At 36.9% G+C, this 22,075-nt stretch overlaps 1 protein-coding gene and 1 long non-coding RNA gene across 5 annotated transcripts in view; one reads left to right on the top strand and one right to left on the bottom strand.

The window, feature by feature from the left end:
* The window catches only part of LOC139955968 (uncharacterized), a 595,985-nt gene that overhangs the window by 428,152 nt on the left and 145,758 nt on the right, over window positions 1-22,075 (bottom strand). The window lies entirely within an intron of this gene.
* Window positions 952-9,028, top strand: LOC139956264 (uncharacterized). Its single transcript, XR_011789358.1, has 4 exons — window positions 952-1,397; window positions 4,118-4,203; window positions 4,750-4,860; window positions 6,591-9,028. It is a non-coding gene; the product is annotated as an uncharacterized lncRNA (long non-coding RNA).

A 22,075-nucleotide genomic window follows, 5' to 3' on the forward strand; every position in this document is an offset into this window, starting at 1 on the left:
GTACCGACGCGGAACTAAACCGCAGACGGCGTGCCCGGTACGTTTATTCATCATTTTTAGCTTTGTCTGGTCTTCTAAAGCGGAGAAAAACGATACCAAAAAAAAAAAGAAAACCCACAATTTCTACAATAACTTATTTTAATTAATTACACCTGTCCTGTTTCACCCACGAAACACGAACCAAATAGATTCGTTTCGTGTTAAATTTATTACAGTTCACATTTCCAAGGAACATTACTCGGGACTCTATCAATTTCGGCGGTAAAACTTATACACTTTCAAAGATAGTTACAGTATATATATATATAGCAGGGATGTAAGTCTTCCGTATTTTTACGGAAATCCGTTTTTTTTTAAATTCCATTAAAGTTTCCACAAAATTGTACGAATACCAAAGACACAACGCGACAAAAATGCTTGGCCCGTTTTAGCAAGCTAACTTCAATTTTCACTCATCGATCAACCAAAATACCATTTCCTGTTACACATCGCATTGCAACGTACAACATTGTGCCATGTGAACATCGTTGCGTACGTGCGAACTTCAAATCGCCATAGCTCATTTCTGTCGTTGAAAAACCTTGCCTAATTCACATCTTCTTAACTGCTGGTGCTCGACATAAGTTTCGGAATTAACGCTTGTGATATTTGTGAGCGGCGGCAATCTACGGGATACGCATATGATAGTTGATATTCGTGATCGCATTCGAATGTGAGACTGCTTTTTATTACGGAGTTCGCTGCGACGTATTCGTAACTTTGAGCTAGCCTAACATAACGATAGTGTGTAAGTAGTCAGAACTAGGAGTAGGATGTGTTAGCGCTAATACTTTTGAGCTAGCCTAACATAACGATAGTGTGTAAGTAGTCAGAGCTAGGAGTAGGATGTGTTAGGACGGCATTCACCCGGGGTCTCCGAATAGTTTTCCGTATTTTTGGGGGGGGGGGGGGGCTGCACTTACATCCCTGATATTATAGATATCGGAAGACTTCAGTGGCGTGTTGTCGGTATCATCTTTTTCGGAAATTTGCTCGTTTTTTGGCTCATTTTAGTGAACTCCTCCTGTTGCGTTCACTCTTGTATCAAGGTTTATTGTTTCTGTCAACGGATCTAGTGTTTAAAGCAGTTTGGATTCATTATTTCCAGTGATTTAGTTGAGTGCATTTTTCGAATTTCAACTTTTCTGTCATGTTGTAGTAGCCTATACTATAGCCTACCACTTGCATTATACCACTTGCATTGTACGTGGTTCAGTACGTTAGTCGTTTACCAGCAAGAGAAAAAGTGCAAATATGGTGGAAGCTTGCTGGGGACCGAAGAAGATATTAACCGAAGAACGACGAGCTCAGGAGAGAGTTACAACGGTATCAACGTATGCCCCAACCAAAATTACCATGTAAGTAATGTTTTTGCACATGTGCTCTCATAATGTTTACATTTTTTTCTTTATTTTAATTAGGCCTAGGCCCCTACTTTGGTTTTTTTTTACTTATCCTGAAAAACTAAAAGACGTGCAATGTACAGTAAGATTATAAGCTACATCATTCATTGGAAGGATCATGCATCACGGAAGGTCAAATTGATAATATAGGGTCATTCCATATCAAATCACCAGATTTTGGGGTATGTTGTAGTTCGACATTTTTGAAAAATTCCCAAATTTATTGCATGAGTGGACCACCATAAAATAAGCATATTCTGAAAATTTCAGTTGCATTGCTTTACAATTGGCCGATTTAAAATTCTTTGAAATTCCGCAATTTGTCGCCACCATGGCAATTTGGCTTTTTCTTGACTTTTGAGGTCTCATTTCTCAGCAATTACACATCCTACTACCTTTCTATTACAGATGCCTATAGAGTCTAACCCATAGAACAGGAAAATAAAAAATTAGGCTACAAAAATATTGCCTTGTGGAGTTAGGTCAACTTAAAAGTGTCAAAATATTTGATTTTTGTACTTTTCACTAAAAAATGTGCTATTTTTAGTGATGAATTGCTCCTAAACCATTGCTTCAGGGTATTTGATTCTTTCAGAGGTTATTATGTCTAGTATAAACATTACAAAATAATGATTACAATGCTTTCCTAGAATATGTAACTTGCAAGTTGTGCAACTCTAAAGTTGCTATTTCATGCTGCGATTCAGCATGAGGTAGGGGTTTTGATGCCAATTTTTTACCAAAGTAACCATGTTAGAGGTGTCAGGGTTTATACTTTATTAATAAGTATAAAGTTCTTACACATTAACAAATTTCAGGGTTCTGGCTGTTCTCAATATTAATTTATGAAGTTGTTAAGTTGCTCCGATGTACAAAAGAGGTCGTTTTTGACGGCCAATAACTCAAAACGCGTCAAATTAAAAAAAAATGATAATTTTTTCTGGAAGAGATATAGTACCACCCTGTTTGTACAAAAAATTTCAGGAGGCTGTTTTGCCTTATTTTGAAATGAAAAATCCTCAAAGTTTGTCAAAGTCAGTACACACATATGTATGTACAGTGTGTACAGTACATACACTGTACTGAGTGTATATGTACGGAGTGCCATGAGTGCCAGAAGACTATGTTTGAACTAACACTAATATACACACTGTACCTATACAATTGGTTGAATTAGAAGACTTTACTATAGAATTAATTTCAACCAGTACATAGATGTATGTACAGTACAAAACTGTACTGGGTGTACATGTACAGTGTGTTAGTGTTGTTTTAACATAGTCTTCTGGCACTCATGGCACTCCGTACATATACACTCAGTACAGTGTATGTACTGTACACACTGTACATATACATATGTGTGTACTGGTTGAAATTCATTTTATAAGTCTTCTAATTAAATGAATTCAACCAGGAGCAGACAAGTACATTGCAAATAGTGTTTTGTTATATGAAATTAAAAACTGCACAGTATTGAACTGAATGACCTTGAAGTACAGTACAATACCCAGGGTCAAAACTCATGGAACATCAAAACGGGCAAAAACGTTTTTTTTTGTAAAAATCCCAAACTTTGAGGATTTTTCATTTCAAAATAAGGCAAAACACCCTCCTGAAATTTTTTGTACAAACAGGGTGGTACTATATCTCTTCCAGAAAAAATTATCAATTTTTTTTAATTTGACGCGTTTTGAGTTATTGGCCGTCAAAAACGACCTCTTTTGTACATCGGAGCAACTTAACAACTTCATAAATTAATATTGAGAACAGCTAGAACCCTGAAATTTGTTAATGTGTAAGAACTTTATACTTATTAATAAAGTATAAACCCTGACACCTCTAACATGGTTACTTTGGTAATGAATTGGCATCAAAACCCCTACCTCATGCTGAATCGCAGCATGAAATAGCAACTTTAGAGTTGCACAACTTGCAAACATAGTCTAGGAAAGCATTGTAATCATTATTTTGTAATATTTGTACTAGACATAATAACCTCTGAAAGAATCAAGTACCCTGAAGCAATGGTTTAGGAGCAATTCATCACTAAAAATAGCACATTTTTTAGTGAAAAGTACAAAAATCAAATATTTTGACACTTTTAAGTTGACCTAACTCCACAAGACAATATTTTTGTAGCCTAATTTTTTATTTTCCTGTTCTATGGGATAGACTCTTTAGGCATCTGTATTAGAAAGGTAGTAGAATGTTCAATTGCTGAGAAATGAGACCTCAAAAGTCAAGAAAATGCCATGGTGGCGACAAATTGCGGAATTTCAAAGTGTGATTAATCGGCCAATTGTAAAGCAATGCAACTGAAATTTTCAGAATATGCTTATTTTATGGTGGTCCACTCATACAATAAATTTGGGAATTTTTGGAAAGGGTGCAGCAACAGCCATCTGTGATTTGACACGGAATGACCCTATATTGTTTCTGAAATTGTTTGGGCCAAATATGAACTGCAAATGCTCCATTGATATTGTGATCCATTAAGATAAACCTTCAATTTTGTTGTTCTGGTTACACGCATCATTTCAGCTGTGTCACCTCTTCTGTCTTACTATTGTTTTCTTTGATATATGGACATATTTTGACAGAATAAAGCTTGTTTTAACAAACATTTTCAATTAATGTCAATAAGATTTCACAGAACCTTTGCTCTTTCCTTACAGCAGTCACTTGTGAGGAACTGCATTTCTTGAAATGCTTGACAGGTGCATTGGAATGCCAACAAGTCTTCCTTGGCAACAAGAAACAGGTTTGATTTTTGTAGTATTTTTTTAGAGGCATTTTTTAAAGGAGGATAGGTAGGTAGTTGAGAGATACACAACTTTCTGTACAGTTTCCCTTCAAATCAGCTATAAATATGCATCCTGCAAAGATTTCCCCAAAAACTGCCTCATCAGTAGCAATTTCAACCAGAAATTTCTTTAATCACCAGAAAGAAACCGTTTGTGTTTGAAAGTCAACGTCCCAGTTTAAAGGAAATTCAAATATAAACCACTGTACAGAGAGTAATGTAAAATGTCATTATTGTTCATCTTTAAACTTAAAGTAGTAGAGGTGTTGGGGAAGTGATGTTGATATACCATGTAAATTGTACCATCTTTGCTTTGTTTCTCTTTTTGATTTTGTTATTATATGCTGCAAGGGCTTGAATCAGAACAATTGATAGAACTCTTTGAATAATACTCCCTCATTTAAAGGGAAGAATGACACTCCACAGCCATGCATCCATCATCTTTCCTCTAGGCCTGAGGTTGCTTATAACTTTAATAAAAGTTGTTCATACTTTTTCTTACAGACAAGTTTTTCAGACCCAGAATTTTCATTTTTGGATGGCATTGCACCATCAGAGACATCAGTTGAAGAAGACAGTTTTGTCCAGGAATGCGAGAGTAGTTAAACTTTTGAGGTATGCCACATATAGTCATCCAATTATGCTGGCATTTTTTGCCATTTGAAAAGGATTGTCCAGCCAAAAGTTATATCAAAGAGTACTATAATCTGAACATTCTGGTAAAACTTACATTCAAAATCTAATGCTTTGTTCTCGAATATTGACATTTGAAGTTTTCAAATTTTGTACCAAGAATAGACTTGAAACATACAGGTGTGATATCATAGCCTAGGTGCACACTGAGGAATAAGTTTTTTGTTTACTTCACAAACAAATTTCTATGCCAAAATTTGAATCATTCATAATGTAAATGCATCACATGTATGCATTGGTATTTAATTCCCATCTCCATTGGGCAAACAATCAAGTTTGCTTTGATTTCAATTTGGTAGGCCCAATTCGACCAGGGTAGGATACATGACTAAGCTTCAGCTGAACTTACTCGTTTTAATATCCAAAGTACACACACAGGAAAAAATATCCTAGCAGTAAACCAAATTCCGTTGTGAATATCCCAAATCCACGTTTCTCGTTCAATCCTGGGCGAAATACTACCGTGACTCTGTGTTATTCCATAGAGTTAGGCCTAGTTAGGCCAGTAACATCCACTACGTACACAATCACAAAAGACATGCAGTCACTAACAAAATATAAAAACGTCCGATCGCTACAGTACCGTTTTTATTCCACTCCTTGGACCATGCAGATGCCGGAACAAACAAAATGGACAATATAAAACACAATACTGGAATATAACAAATGGATAAATGCGATGAAATCCTAACATGACTACTTCCCCTTGCTGTGACCCAACACGGGCGGTAGCTCACTATACCCACTGGACTAACAGTGCATGCTACCCTAGGCACGGTGTATACATAGTCTATTATACGGTTACCTCGAACAGTAAATACCATGTACGGTCAATTGCGTGATATAATGGTACATGTAAGGACACCCTGGGCAACTAAGAAGTGTTTACAAGGAGAGATTTTAGGCTTCACACTTAAATGGTCAATTTCACTCGGAAAGCTAAAAAAGCTGATGCTTTTGTAGGCTAAGGTATTACTACAACCTCCAACTAGACAGAATTGTGACATTTTGGGAAAAAAGGAGTAATATCGTCGATGTTTCTGGCAGCTCATTCGTGGTCGAGTATACAACTTTACACACTAACTGAGGGACAAATCATTGTTTTGATTGGGGGTATACCAACAATGACGTCACATGGTCACCTGATGTCTGAGGAATGTTTCAGGAATGTCTGATATAGTTTTCCTAAAAGGCTGACTTTTCTGCCCTTTTTTCACGTATTTAATGTCCGTAATTGGTAAAGTTAATTGCAGAAATGTAACTGGAATGAGTAAAGGATTACATACATGCAAAATGGTTGAATTTTAAGTTCATCGAAAGTCCATAATTGATGTTTAAACATACAGTTCTACCCTGTGTATCGAGCACTTTTTCGACCAGAAGTGACACATCGTGTTTTATATATATATATCTTAAATATTATTATTAGACAAAACCAGAGAACTACGATATGATTCATAATTGACAAATAGGGAGTAATGTTTTAGAAAATACTATTTCCTAAAACACTACTGTACTCCTTATTTGTCAGTTATGAGTCATATCTTATTTCTCTGGTTTTCTCTAATAATATTTTTCTTTGGAGATAACGTGGATTTTCTTTATAATAAAAATCTATAGCCTATATATATGTTTGTTTCTGTTCTTTTCAGATTTCTGTCATGGAATTGCCCCACGCCTTGATGCCTACAACAGTAGAATACCGGCTGCGAACAGCATGATTCATAGGGTCTGCAAGCAGCATGGGGTCACGTTTGTCAAGTGGTGTAGCGGGCACATTTTCAGTGCAGACAGTACAATGCACCGGGAAATTTTTGCCATGTATGTACAAACTTTACAAAAAGTGTCAACTCTGATAATTGAGAAATAATGTAGTTTATAATATCTGACATATACTGCATGTGGGGCTTGGGGAAATGTATGATCCCTATTGTTTTGGGTCATATATATATTTACAAAATATGCCTTAATCTTGATATGCCAATATCTTTGCAAGTGTAAATGTAGAGTTTAATTAATATGAACTTTGTTTGTATGTGAGTTATGTGAAGTAGATATTCCCTATTTGCCCTGAGAGAAGTTCACAGAAATTGATGAGTTGCATGTGCTGTAAAAATCTTGAAAAGCTAGTGTTTGGCTTATAGGTATACCTGCTAGAAAGTTTTCTACTCTGTTCTTAATTTGCTATTTGGCTCCACAAATCACCAAGCCTATAGGAACAGAAGTCAGCAATGGACCAAGCTAGTAATTTGTTTTACGTTTTACACCAAATTTAATGCTTTTAGAATGTTTACATATTTTTGATGAAGCTTAACTATATTAATGTTGCTCAGGTTTTCTTTTTGCCTTAATTTTATGACAAATATATATTCTATATATGTGCCTTATAGCATACAGAGTGGCCATTCTGTGATGCAACATTCTGTAAGCTTCCAATCCATTCTTTAATTGGATAAGCATTGCCAAATTTTATGACTTGATCAGTGTTTTGAGTATCCAGATCTTATCTTTCAACATGATTCATTCATTATTACCTTAACAACAGTATACTTGTGTACTATTATACTATACTATAATACTATAACACTACACATCTATAGTGAGGAAAATGTAGTCACAATTAAGGGTGCCCCATGGGCATATGTAATGTTTTGATATACCATTTTTATTACACTTGTATAATTGCATTTAAGGTGCTTTCTTTCTTAGCTCATCTGCATTATATTTTTTATCAGCTATATACCAGTTCATAATTATATCTACCGTTCATTATCTACATGTGACCAACTCCTTATTTTTCAGTTTTGCATATATACTTTTTTTAGCTTGCCAGGATAACTTTAATTTGCCTTTCTCACTAAACTTGTTAGTATATGTGTTCAACATAAATAAAACTTTGATTTTCCATGTTCGGTGCTTTCAGTCCAGATTTTGCATTTCATCCTAATTGTTTCTTAACAAGTCTATTCTTCACATTTCTTGTACAGTAAGTAGTCTATTCTTAACCAGTATTTTATTTAATGTTACCTTATTTCTAAGCATTGCCTCATTTGCGAGACTTATTTTATGCATAAATCTTACTGCAGAATCTGCGGATCCTGCCAAAAACTTGTCACAATTCAATTCTTGGATTTTCACCGATTTTATACTCATCAGCAATATTAATACAAATACTATTAACACACAAATCAGTTGTCATCCATATACAGCCATGTAATTAGTATTTCAATAAATTAACATTCAATGTAACATTCAATATTTGTTTCTAAAAGTGTGTCATTACATCAGAATTTAAAAACATGTTTACAGCATGTATTTGTCACACAAAGCAACCAAAACTATAATGTTTAAAAACATTTCCTCATGCATGCATTCATGGAATACTTTCATGCATGTATTTCCATGGAATACATGCATGTATATTTCCTTTGCATTAGTGCATGCAATGGATTTAAAAACATGCTTCAAGCATGAATTGTTTCAAATCCGAAGCAAAAAACATGCTTTAAGCATGTACATGTATCAAACATTTCAAACACATGCTTCACGCATGCCATAGTGCATGTGAGGGCATTTTCATACATGTATTGATTCAAACCCCGCGCAAAAAACATGCTTCTTGCATGTACATGTATGAAACATGAGTAAGACATGATTTAAGCATGTATTTGCTGGAGCATGTAATGTAGCTCATTTACATGCATGTATTTTTTCAAATACATGCTTCACACATGCCATAGTGCATGTAAGGAGGGCATTTTCATACATGTACAGTATTGTTTCAAACCCCGCACAAAAAACATGCTGAAGAAATACGCATGCATGGATAGGGTACTAGAAATTTGTGTAAGGGCATTCTGTCCACTGCCTATCTATCTATAAGTCAATGATAGGCTACATCAATAGGTTATATATCCCCAACTTAGTAAGGTACTAGGACATCCTGTTCACTGCAAATCTGTCTATGAGTCAATTAGAGGATACATCAGTAGGAAATATATCCCAAACATAGTACAGGACTACAGGTAGCACATCCTGTCCACTGCCAATCTATCTATAAGTCAATGATAGGATACATCAGTAGGTTATATATCCCCAACACAGTACAGTACTAGGACATTCTGTTCACTGCCAATCTAACTATGAGTCAATTAGAGGATACATCAATAGGTTATATATCCCCAGCATAGTACAGTACTAGGACATTCAGTCCACTGCCAATCTAACCATGAGTCAATTAGAGGATACATCAGTAGGTTATCCCCAACATAGTACTGTACTAGGACATCCTGTTCACTGCCAATCTATCTATAAGTCAATGATAGGATACATCAGTAGGTTATATATCCCCAACACAGTACAGTACTAGGAAATTCTGTCCACTGCCAATCTAACTATGAGTCAATGATAGGATAAATCAGTAGGTTATATATCCCCAACACAGTATGGTACTAGGACATTCAGTCCACTGCCAATCTAACCATGAGTCAATTAGAGGATACATCAGTAGGTTATCCCCAACATAGTACTGTACTAGGACATCCTGTTCACTGCCAATCTAACTATGAGTCAATGATAGGATACATCAGTAGGTTATATATCCCCAACATAGTACGGTACTAGGACATTCTGTCCACTGCCAATCTAACTATGAGTCAATGAGAGGATACATCAGTAGGTTATGTATCCCCAACATAGTACTGTACTAGGACATCCTGTCGACTGCCAATCTAACAATGAGTCAATGAGAGGATACATCAGTAGGTTATATCCCAACATATTACTGTACTTGTGTCTACTTGTTTTTTGACTTATAACTTATTTATATTATCAGTATATTATTGATTTATAAGTACTAATTTGAATGCAACAAGCTAGGTGACGAACTATTATTCAAATTATTTCATACATAGTTAACACACTTTAAATCACCACATTAGCCATATGAGCACTGTGCCTGTTGCAACACTTGCCTAGAGACTGTACTTGTTTAATGTAGGTATGCTTTATTGGCCCCAAATATGCTAGATTTTCAATTATGGTCACCTTTTGTCAAAATTCTTAAACTGTTTTTATTAGCCTCATTGAAGGTAGCAGCCACTAAGAGCAGACACTAACAGCAGCCACTAAGAGAAAAGGACAGTAAGACATGACACACAGTACTACCACTGCGGTCGTTTGTGTTTGTTATAACTGATGGTGCAGTCGAGTGTGTTGTTCAATTAGTACATAAATAATGTTTTTTCTTTCTTTTCAAAATCGATTAATATGAGTTATGGAGCCTATTGAGATGTCCGGCTAGCGCCAACTTAAAGTAGAAAGGTTCCTCTTACATGTGATATATATACCTTTACTATCAGTAACAAAACATTTCTTGACCAAAGTGGCCATAAAGTTTTAACCTCAATACGGACCCCTCTCTAACCGCGCTGTATATACGTAATGTGTACTGATCAATAATTTTTTTTTTCTTTTTTTTTTCAATAGCGATTAAGTTTAGCTATGAAGCCTATTGAGATGTCCGGTTGGCACCACATTAAAGTAGAAAGGTTCCTCTTTCATGTGGTATATCTCTACTATCGTTAACAAAACCGATTTCTTGACCAAAAGTTGCCTTAAAGTGTTTAACCCTGATACAGACCCCTCTCTATAAGCGCTGTATACGTAATGTGTAATGATAATTAAACTGTTTAATTTTTTTATTTTCTTCCAAATTAATTAATTTTAGTTATGGAGCCTACTGGGATGTCCGGTTCACACATAACTCAACTTGATAGATTTTGCAGAAAACAAATTAATCAATATTTTAAAACTTTAAGGCCACTTTTGGTCAAGAAATCGGCTTTGTTACCGATAGTAGAGGTATATCACTTGAAAGAAAAAATGTTATTCTTTAATGTGGTGCTATCTGGACCTCCTAACTAGGTCGATAACTCAAATTAATCAATTTTGATCGTTTTGAGCTAATTTTCCCATTTGCATCTCACTCCTGTTAGGATCGAACAGTTTGTAGCCATCGAATTTCAATAAATCAAAGTGTGACTGACTTTTTTTTCATACCACGTGTAAGAGGAATAACTTAACTTCGTCATTGTACCTCTCTTAGCTGTTGCATATTCTCATAAATTAATTCTTTAGTCTTTTGAAAAAAGAAAAAAAAATGGGTTTAAAATTTGCCGCAATTTATGCCTAAATTTCTCCACAAGTTTTGGTAGGATCACAAGTTTCAGTTCAATATGGATGCAGAAATTGTCTACCATTAAATTCCAAAATCATATCAAATGAAAGAGCAACATCTCATCTTTCCTATAGTGGAATTATTGGCATTTTACAGTATGCATTGCGTTAATTATTATCGCTTTAAAGCAGGTACGAAAAAGTAACAGTCTTGTTATTGTCCGCTAATTAAGGCTGCCCTTAGTGGCTGCTGGGGATCCACCTTTCCGCCACAGCGTACCCAGCGCTCGTCAGAGTGTACAAACATCAGTGGCCAACGGCGTGTAACGCTGATATATTAACTATTGGCTGTTGTTAGTGGCTGCTCTCAATGGCTGCTACGTTCAAACAAGTTTTTTATTACAACCTTTGAGGAAATATTCCTCACTGGGATTATTCAGTCATCTTGTGTATTCCTCAACAATGTCTGAGAACAATTTGGAGGGTAAAAACCCACAGGAAAGTACGTTTTGAAAATACTAGCAATTATGTATGCATGCTATAATTTGGGGCCTATTCTGACTACCTTTATATAGCTTTGAAATACAAAGTTTTTTATTATTGATCCTGTGGCCTTTCCAACCACCTGTAAGATGTTGTCCTATGCCTGTAAGACAATATGGTTAACACTTGTAGGCATATGGTGAATACAGGACATGAACGTAAAGGAAAGCAACAAACTTAGTTTTGGCAGCATTATTCCAGTATTGGCCAGCAGACCTAGGTCTCTTAAATAGAGTTAGGCTTAGTCTGGTCAATGGTAGTTTACCGATGTCGGGCAATGCCATTGCCGCTATATATAGTGACAGCTAATCGTGACATTTCTTTAACTTACCAAATGCAGGACCGATTCTGAACAGAAATATTAGAAACACTGTTATAGTCGCAGTTACCAACACAGGACATTTACTTCCACGTACAATGCCAGCCATTTTGTCCCGAATAAAGGTAGTCGGCCTTGACAAGGCTGAGGAGTTCTTGATTGTTACCCTCTGTAACTTGTACGGGATCCGTGTGTTTAGACCCTAAGGGAAAGTTGTTCTGCTACCGTTGCGCGAGTATCGCAGTGTGTAAAGTAATAGAGATGTGTGACTTGTGCAATTTACTTACTGGGTGTTATAATGGAACTGCGTCATTGGCTCGAACTTTCAAAGACATATTGGACTGAACCATTATCACGCACGGGGAAACAGATAAAACAATCTTAGATTAAGGAGAAAGGAAATGTCAACTTGGAAGAGGAAAGGAAGAGGAGAGAAAGGGAAAAGGAGAACAAACCCTGGAAATAAATGTAGTAAAAACATGAGCAAGAGTGATCTCACAATGCTACCGCTTCCGGACTACCGGACTTACATATTGGGGGTTTCAGATATATTCCAGTGTGCTGTTTGACTTTACTGAATCACTATCAGGGAACATTCATATATAAAAAGTAAAAATGTAAATGTGTCACAGCTGAAGTTCCCATCACCTCCCCCCCCCCCCCCCTCACACACACACAGTGTCTTAGCCAGAAATTTCAAATAGGGTGCCTCATCTGTTACTGAATGCCCAGGAGACTATCCATCTGGCCCAGAGTACAATTCCGGTAGATTTAGATTATTAATACAATGAGAGAAAAGTTTTTTTTTTTAATAGGTAGCATAAAGGTATAAATCTAGGGAGACGAAAACACAAATATTATTAAGCACTTCGTATAAAACTTGAGAGTGGTACTACGGTTACTATGAATGCTATTATCTGTGTTTTCTATGGAACGCGAAAAGGACCACAACATATGATGATGTTAATGATGATCTAATTGTATACGATCATGTACTGAAAACTTAAGATCATGTACTGAAAACTTACGATCATGTACTAGAAATACAGGATCATGTACTAGAAATGCACAATCATGTACCAAACACATACGATCATGTATTAAAAGTATACGATCATGTTCTAAACATATACGATCATACATCGTACTACAAACGTACGATGTAGGCTACATCAAAACAAATACGATCATGTACTGTCCGATAAAAGGAAACGGAGTCAATATCAAAAGTTTGGAGAGGGTTATTCCACATCGAAATGGCTCAACAGAAAGCAAACCAGGTCCTAATTATCACGTGGCTAGAAGACCCGAACGAAAAACAGGCTGTTTCTATTCATCCGGGAAAATCGGTAGAGTGTGACAGGGCTTTTATGTTAAAAAAAAGTGGCGTCTACATACGCGTTTGTATATTCATATGTGGCGTAAGCATACGAGTATGAATATTCAGTGTAAACTCATCATAGAACCATTAGGGCGGCTTTGGTATCAACTTTGAAATTCCTAGGGACACTTACATATGGATATTCATACGCGTATTCAAACGACAATAGTGGATATCCATACGCCACTTTTTTGTAACTTGCGCTTTTTCATCATCATCACAAGTTTCCAGTACATGATCGTATATGTTTTGAAATACATCTTAGTTTTTCAGTACATCAGCGTATACGTTTAGTACATTATCGCAAGTTGTTTAGTACATGAACGTATAAAATTAGATCATCATTAACATCATCATATCATGTGGTCCTTTTCGCGTTCCACAGTTTTCCGCATTTCGTTGCGGCAGGGTAGCTTTTGATTTAAGTGCGGTGTAACAGCGGTCACATGACTAATTCACCTATTATAATTAGACATTACCTATACTGGCATGAACAACAGGCCTCAAATTTCACAAGTTTTAAGGCAAGGCGACTAGCCAACTAGCATCTTACCAAAGGGCAACAAAGTGATAAAGAATAAACATCATGAAACAATTTCTGTTCCAGGTCCTGGCAGCTGTTTTAATGAAGAAGAATAGTAGAAGGTGGTCTCTCTCACTTTGCTTTCCTTTTTGTCAATATAATTATTTATCCCCTACTTTTATTCGAATCCTTCCTCACCCTTAGCAAAATCAACCATCATTATGGTATCTCAACTCATAAATGTATGGACAGACTCCGATTATGGGGGTATCTCATGTAAACTGTACACCCTTATCAGTTTACTGGAGTAGTCCTCAATCCATGCCAACACTAATTTAACAGAATAACATTCAACCAAAAATGCCTTTTTGAGTTTGATGGGTTGTTATAGGGGTGGTTAGGCTTATAGGTTTAATGCTGAAATTGTAACTAACAGCAAGTTCTTTTAAACTTGTTTATTGATGCTGAAAAATTATTCCAAAAACAGGTTAGTCCAACCGACGCGCTCTGTGCGTGTGATCATAGAGCATGCGATATAGCCTACGTGTTCGGTTATTTTCCCGTTTTTTTTTGTTTTTTTTTTGTGTGTGGGGAAATTTGATTTACACACGAAACACACCCTGCAGGGTAGGAATTAAGATTTGGCTTTGGGGGCCTAATTTGGAAAATGAAAAGTTAAAACGCCCCTCTTAATGTATTAACGAGGGCTAGGTTTAGGGACCCAGCCAGCAAACCGACGCCGCGCCTGCGGCGGCATACCAGCGGCATATCGACAGCGGCAAACCGCTTCATACCCGCAGGTGGGCCGACGTCGGCTAACACGCGGCTTGCCGACATCGGCCTTCGGCCCGGCGGCGAATATTTTTTTCCCAAACTGAACTGACACTGAAATTATTTCCTCGATTCTGTTTGGCTCTCAGGGGGCAAGTGATAAACTGTAGTATTCAACATGGATCCCTCCATACTCTATCGACATCAGTATGATCAACACGAACAAATTCAAGATATTCACAGTAGCAACTTTCCAGAACTTTTGGTAGGTATATATGAACGAAAGTATATAGTGTTCTTAACACAATGAAGCAACTATTCCCAACTACTGCGCCCATTATCGGCAGTCCTCGATTGTTTGTTTACTCGCTTGACTTCGCACTCCGCTCTACACAAGACATCTATAATGAAGCCTATTGTACTGTGTATAGTATACAACACAACAAAACACAGTGCATTTGTAATTGTATACATGTAGCCGATATACATATGTATGAGGTATTTGTGTACATTCGGAGTTGTGATACTGTTAGTTTTATACTCTTGAATTCAAAATGTATTCAGTCAATGAATCATGATGGGCCTAATCGAATATGCAGTGGCCATTAAGACGGCGAGCGAGTGAGTGCCAGCCAGTGAGTGTACACGAAAAAGGTAGTTGACGATATGTCAGTGTCTTTTGATTTGTTCGCTGTTTGACGATTGACGTGCTCGCTGAGAGCCAATCAGAATCGAGGAAATAATTTTAGTGTCAGTTCAGTTTGGGAAAAAATATTCGTGGCCCGGCGGCGGTGAGCAGGCGGCAAGCCGCCCTCGGTAAAGGAGCAGTTTAACGCCGACGGGCCGACGGCGGATGAAGGCCGAGATGCCACCGGCGGCAAGTAAGCGGCATTCCGCCGGGGAGCCGGGGTCGTCATGCCGATATCGCTTACTGTACGTATTTAAGCCGTTTTGAGTGACCGGTTCACATCGTAAGCTGGAAATGTATCGGTAATAGATAAGCATATTAAATTTGCCGTCAGATTATCGTTCTATAACATAATCCTAATAGCAGGTCCGCTTGGACTTATGGATTACGTGTTAAGTCTTTAAATCTCTTAACACTGCAAATGTTTCATATATGAATATAACACCGGCCGTTCCGATCCAGTAAAGCTGCATCGGCGCCGCGTGTATGGCAAAGCCATATAGGACAGACACCGCATATATCCTCGTATTAATATCCTCGTATTCATTCGAATACCTACGTGTATTTAGTCATACATGGCATGTCTTAGAAAACAGCATGACTTAATACACGTATATATATATATATACATATATATATTTTTTTTTTCGGGGTACTATTGAAAATGCCATCAGAAATGCTAAAAGCAAACCCCGTACCGAAACATTGACGTATAAAACTCGTCAAACCAGTTCCAAAAGGGTACCATCGGTTACTGAATTCCACCCTGGTCTCCCACCACTGGCTAATATCATTCAGAAGAATTTTCACCTACTTCAAGGCACCGAACGCCTGAAATCAGTATTCCCAGAATTACCTGTCACCGCTTTTAAAAGAACCAGCAAACTACGGGACATCTTAGCTCGGGCAACCTTTCGGGATGACACCCATTTAGGGGAAAGCAAAACAGAAACTACAGGATCATCGCCCTGTACACAAAATTGCAAAACGTGCTTACTTGTCGATTCGACCGGGGCCTTTCAGAGCAACCAAACCAAACGCACGTTCCAAATTCGGCACAAAATTAACTGCCTATCCAAAAATGTCATTTACCTCATCTACTGCAATATTTGTAACTTACAATACATTGGAGAGTCAAAAAACACTCTTAGAATGAGAAAGACACAACATAGATCGGCGATCAAAACAAAAAAGATCTACCAACCTGTTGCAAATCACTTCAATCTCCAAAATCATTCAATTGAGAATTTGCGTGTTATTGCCATTGACCAGAACGATTCTTGGACAGATAAATCTAGGAAAGCGAAAGAAAATTTCTGGGAACCAAACCTAAAGACCACGGCACCATTCGGTTTAAACATCAGAAACGATTTGCCGTCCCAGATAAACCAAAACAATTCCTTTACAATTACGACGGTCCAATCACTTACCTAATTCAATTATTCACTCGAGATCCAGCCTCTCTCTAAATGCAGCATAGTTGTTTAACAGTTTTTCCGTTATTCCTATATATATATATATATATATATATATATATATATATATATATATATATATATATATATATATATATATATATATATATATATATATATATATATATATATATATATATATATATATATATATATATAAATATATAAATATATATATATATATGTAATATATATATATACATATATATATGTAATTTACGTATGTGTACTATATGTATGTATATGTATATATATATATGTAATGTATATATATATGTGTAATATATATATATATGTAATATATATATGTATATATATATATATATATATATATATATATATATATATATATATTTATATATTAGAATTAAAACGTGTGCATGGACTTACCCAGGGGAGCAATCACTCCCCAACCTCCCCACCCCTCAACTTTGAGTACCCCGAAAGTTAAAATTAAATAGTAAAAAGTAGGAAATATCATGAAAGCCCTCTTTTCAGGATGAAGGAAGCTAAGCGACTCTTCTCACTCTTACCCCTGGAAGATCGTCTACTACACACGGAGGCTTAACATAGGAAGGAAAAAAGTTGTCCTCAAATCCGAAACCGATGACTTTTTTTTATCTCATAATTTTTTACTTTGTATCTCAAAATTGTTAAATTAAAAGTAAACAAATATCTTTTCATCCTATCAAGTATATTAAAATATTTAAAATATTAACAAATTGGTTCAAGTCAAAATGTTGACCTTTATATTGTACCTTTTATGTCACGATTTTGACTTTAACAATCGAAATTTGGAGATAAAAGGTCAAGATTCTGACATTTTTTTTTATACCTTTTGAGTAAAACATTTTGAGGAATTTATCCTCATATGAATTCCAATTAATATGTGTTTATATTCGGATTAATACGCGGATATATTTAGACCTATATGATTGACTAAAAATATATACACGTATATGTTCAAATTTATACGCGTATATATTCAAATTAGTACGCGGATATATAATATATATGCGGTGTTTGTCCCACATGGCTTCCCATACGCGTTTGCCGCCGATCACGTATACTTTGAAGCCTACGTAAAATGTTGCGATCCGTCATCGAACCAGAACACAAGGAAAGTGAACCAGACGATATTCGTTTCGACGCATGCGCCCTATGCTGCCCTCGCAGACGCGTCTAGATATGCGACACTAGACAGCTGGCTAACCAGCGAAATGGTGAGAAAAAGACAGGAGTACGGTTCTGTATTGAGATTCCTCACTCATGTTATCGCGGTAAAACTGAAATAAAAGGATATGATAAACTTGAATAATAATGATGCTAAATACAACACTACATATGTTTAAATGAAAGATTATAACGGTGAACTTCGAACTTGCCATAGGCCAAATGATCAGCTCACCACAGTACAATATTTTACACTGAATAATGTGATGAGAGTCGAATAACTCTGGGGTTTAAATTAATTCTCTTAACTTGTCTTAAGAAGAATTAATAATAAAGTTTACTAAAGAACAAATACAGTATCAAATGAGCAAAAACTATTATGATTAATTAGTAACAACAATCCATCTCAACGAATGGCAATAAGGTAAGTATTACGCAACTCTGATAGGAACAAGAATATGTGAGCATAAACATAGTAGAACAGGGGTTACGGTAATTAAAACCCAAGTGTAACTAAATTAATATTAACTTATTCAAGTCACAAGTAAATATATAAAGTTATGGAGTAGCCCATATTGAATAAACAACAAATTATGTGCAAACCTGCAATCAAGGTAAATACTTCTTAATTGGAAAACAATTAGATTAATTATGTCTAATTAACAATCGCAATTAACTGACATGTGCCTGCTAGCCAAGGTTGTACAATCATTTACCTAACAAATAAGACAAAGAGAAAAACTTACAGATTATAATTGAGCCAGGTCGAAAACGTTAGCTAATGAAACTGTGTACGGTATGTAAGGCGGATGCGGTGTTGCCTACTTTAATGCTGAAAATAGAATGATGTCTAAAATGAAAAACAACACAGGTCTCTGTGAAAAGAAATAAGTGTGAATATCCCTTTACCATGAAACCTCCTCATGTGTGGTCAAGGAGGAATGTTATCACCAACTCTTCCATCCTGACTTGCCCCCTGCTGACCTTTCATAACCAGAGCTGTGCTATAAAGTTACAGTTAGCTCAAACTGATCTGACCACAGAGCAGGCAGCAGAGAGAAAGATAAGAAGAGTCACAAGTGGCTTGCTTAATGAAGTATAAACAATAACATGCGTAGTACAGTGTAAACTGAATCCTTGTGAAAATGAATAAGTACCGAAAACAGGACTACCTGCCCGATAGGCGATAAGAAATAACATTTACGTGAATGGCAGAACACGCCCCAAACCGCGTGCGGCCATCTGAAAAAGTTAACTTTCTGTTGCTTGCAAGTGACGTTTTGTTCATGTCGGTAAAAAATGCAGACAGTAATGAAACGTGATAACCAGGGGGGGGGGTGCATTTTGGGGGTCTACGGGCAGTGGTACCCCACTAATAGAAATTTGTGGAAATGCCCATCCCTTACATATGAAGTGATAACTATCATTTTCCAGTAGGTTTCAACTGGTTACCTCATGAGCTGACTTAGGTCAATGAGGGGGATGGGCATTTTGGGGGTCAACTGGCAGGGGTACCCCACTAATAAAAAATACTGGAAATGTACAAAGAGTACTGCCAATCATTTTCCAGTAGTTTTCAACTGTTTACCTCATGAGCTGACCTAGGTCAATGAGGGGAGGGGCATTTTGACACTGACAGCTACTGACAGGGATACCCCACCAATTAAAACTACTGGAAATGCCCCTCCCTTGTATCTGAAGTACTAACCATCATTTTCCAGTAGGTTTCAAGTGGTTACCTCATAAGCTGACCTAGTCCATCCGTGAGGGGTCAATTATTGATGACTGGCAAAGCTACCCCCACCAATTACTGGCGATTGCCATTTGTTGCTCTTTGGGCCATACCTGACACATTGTACTTAATTTGATGAGGTTACCATGAAAGCTGATCTAGTTTAGCTTTTAGGTGACTTTAAAATTGCTCTCCCAGCCACACCCATCACATCCGGTTTGCCAGTCGTCTGGTTTCATATACAGGAATGCACTGTGAACATTGTGATGTACAAGGCAATTGGTTACCTTCCCAGCTAACCAAACCCTCCGTTGTTACAGGAGGGTCCATGTACAATCTAGGCCTTACCATCGTCTGTTTACAAAAGTTCAGACAATTAATAGAAACTCTTCAAGTCTTTGTTCATTTTTGACAACCATTGTAAGTAGTTATGCTACAATCTGCCATAAGAATACAACACATTAAAAGCCTCATTCAGCTTCAACCCAACTTGTTGTCAAGAAGTGTTACAGTAATGGGATTCATACACTGGCGTCCACGAAGGATTGGGCGAGCAAGTGGGACACTTTCCCCCTAGAAAATCAAAGTACTACAACAACAAAAAGCAAGTATTATTTCAAAATGCTACGTCTTTCGTGGACTTTTCGCGGTGGAGCCATTATGCCTAGAAATTGAACATTATCTTTATTGCCAATCGTTGAAGAGAAGCTAAACAGAAATAATAGAAACACGATTTAAGTCCCGGTAAGCAAGGTGGTTCTTCCACCTCCATGCACACTGCTAGCCATGCTATTAACAATATAAGATATATCACAGCCTTTATTTCACCAGGTAGTTCCTTGTTGTCACTCTACAGGTCAGTGGTTAGTAGGTTGGTGTATTATTTTATTACTTCTAAACGAATTCAAAGCGTCTGAAGAAATGCAAATAGTGTCCTGCTTGGACAGTATATTGGACTATCGATGTACAATCGCCCATTACGTGGTTAGACTGTCGTAGAGTTCAGGATATATCGTTACTTACTAGTGAAATGTCATTCGCTGGAACGTTTGGAATAAACCATTATTACCTATGGGGAATAAGACTATGTGAAATAAAGAAACAGGCCTTGTATTTCATACACGTACGAGGGTTGTACCGAAAACTCTTGCCTTCTGGTAGGCTACTTTCAAACATGCAAATCAGTGGGGGAAATTGTCCCATCAATTTATCTGCCAGCACTCTCCCCCCCCCCCCCCTCTCCGACAAAGAAAATGCCAGAAATTCGTTCATTTTTATCACCAAAAAAGGTCATTCCCCATGGAAAAGCAATTCCCATTGCCCCTCCCCTAAAAGCAAACGTCTAGCAAATTCAGATTAATAACGTCCTGATAGAAAGCAACTATTTTACAATGATAAGCAGCTGCATGAGGCGAACAATAGTTGTATACACTGTTCAGAACAAGATACCTGCAGGGCAGTCCACACTGCATATTTCATAGCGAGTATGGCGGGCCATCAGGCTCAAATCGTGGGGAATCGATATATACCGATTTAAATCGTCATATCGGTCGACTTATACCAGTTTCTTGCAGCTTAAATGGACTTCTACCGATTTAAATCGACATATACCAGTTTAGAGCGCATTAACATATTCCAAATCCCAAATTCGATGATGATTGACATGTGAAAATACATCATGTGAAGTCACCTGACAAGGGGGGGGGGGGGGCGAATAAATAAATAGTTCCTTAATTACCAAGAGAGTAGAGTGTTTATCGTGATTATGTAAATGGTGATTTTGGACAATTACTTGCAAAAAGATTTCGGTGTAATAATAAGGCTGAAAAACTGGTATGTCAATGTCAATATGTCAATTATATCAATGCAAACTGGGCTTGTTTAGTCAAACCAGGGAGCTGCTACTCTTAGCAGCTCCCTGGTCAAACACGTGGAGCTATAGTATAGGAATACTCTTAGCCAAATACACACAGGCCTGCAGGACGTACACAGATGCAATTACCTACTCCAGTTACACCATAAACAAAGATTACATTGTTCTGCAGTGAGGCCTACTGTAAGGTTCTGGTTTACTATAGCAATTCATTCTCAGGGGGTTAACAATTACAGTATTCAAACTCAAATCATGCATTCCACTGCGCTCGTGTTTATTTTCAATTATTCGCCCGCCTTGTCAGGTGACTTCACGTGATGTATTTTCACATGTCAATCATCACCGAAATCGGGATTTGGAATATGAGCAAAATCGATGATATGTCGATTTAAATAATATGTATATGTCAATTTGAGTTGCTAAAAACTGGTATAAGTCCAAGGAGATTGACTTCTACCGATTTAATTCGACATATCATCGAT

Source organism: Apostichopus japonicus, chromosome 2 (assembly GCF_037975245.1).
Source record: "Apostichopus japonicus isolate 1M-3 chromosome 2, ASM3797524v1, whole genome shotgun sequence".
In the NCBI taxonomy this organism is placed as follows: domain Eukaryota; kingdom Metazoa; phylum Echinodermata; class Holothuroidea; order Aspidochirotida; family Stichopodidae; genus Apostichopus; species Apostichopus japonicus.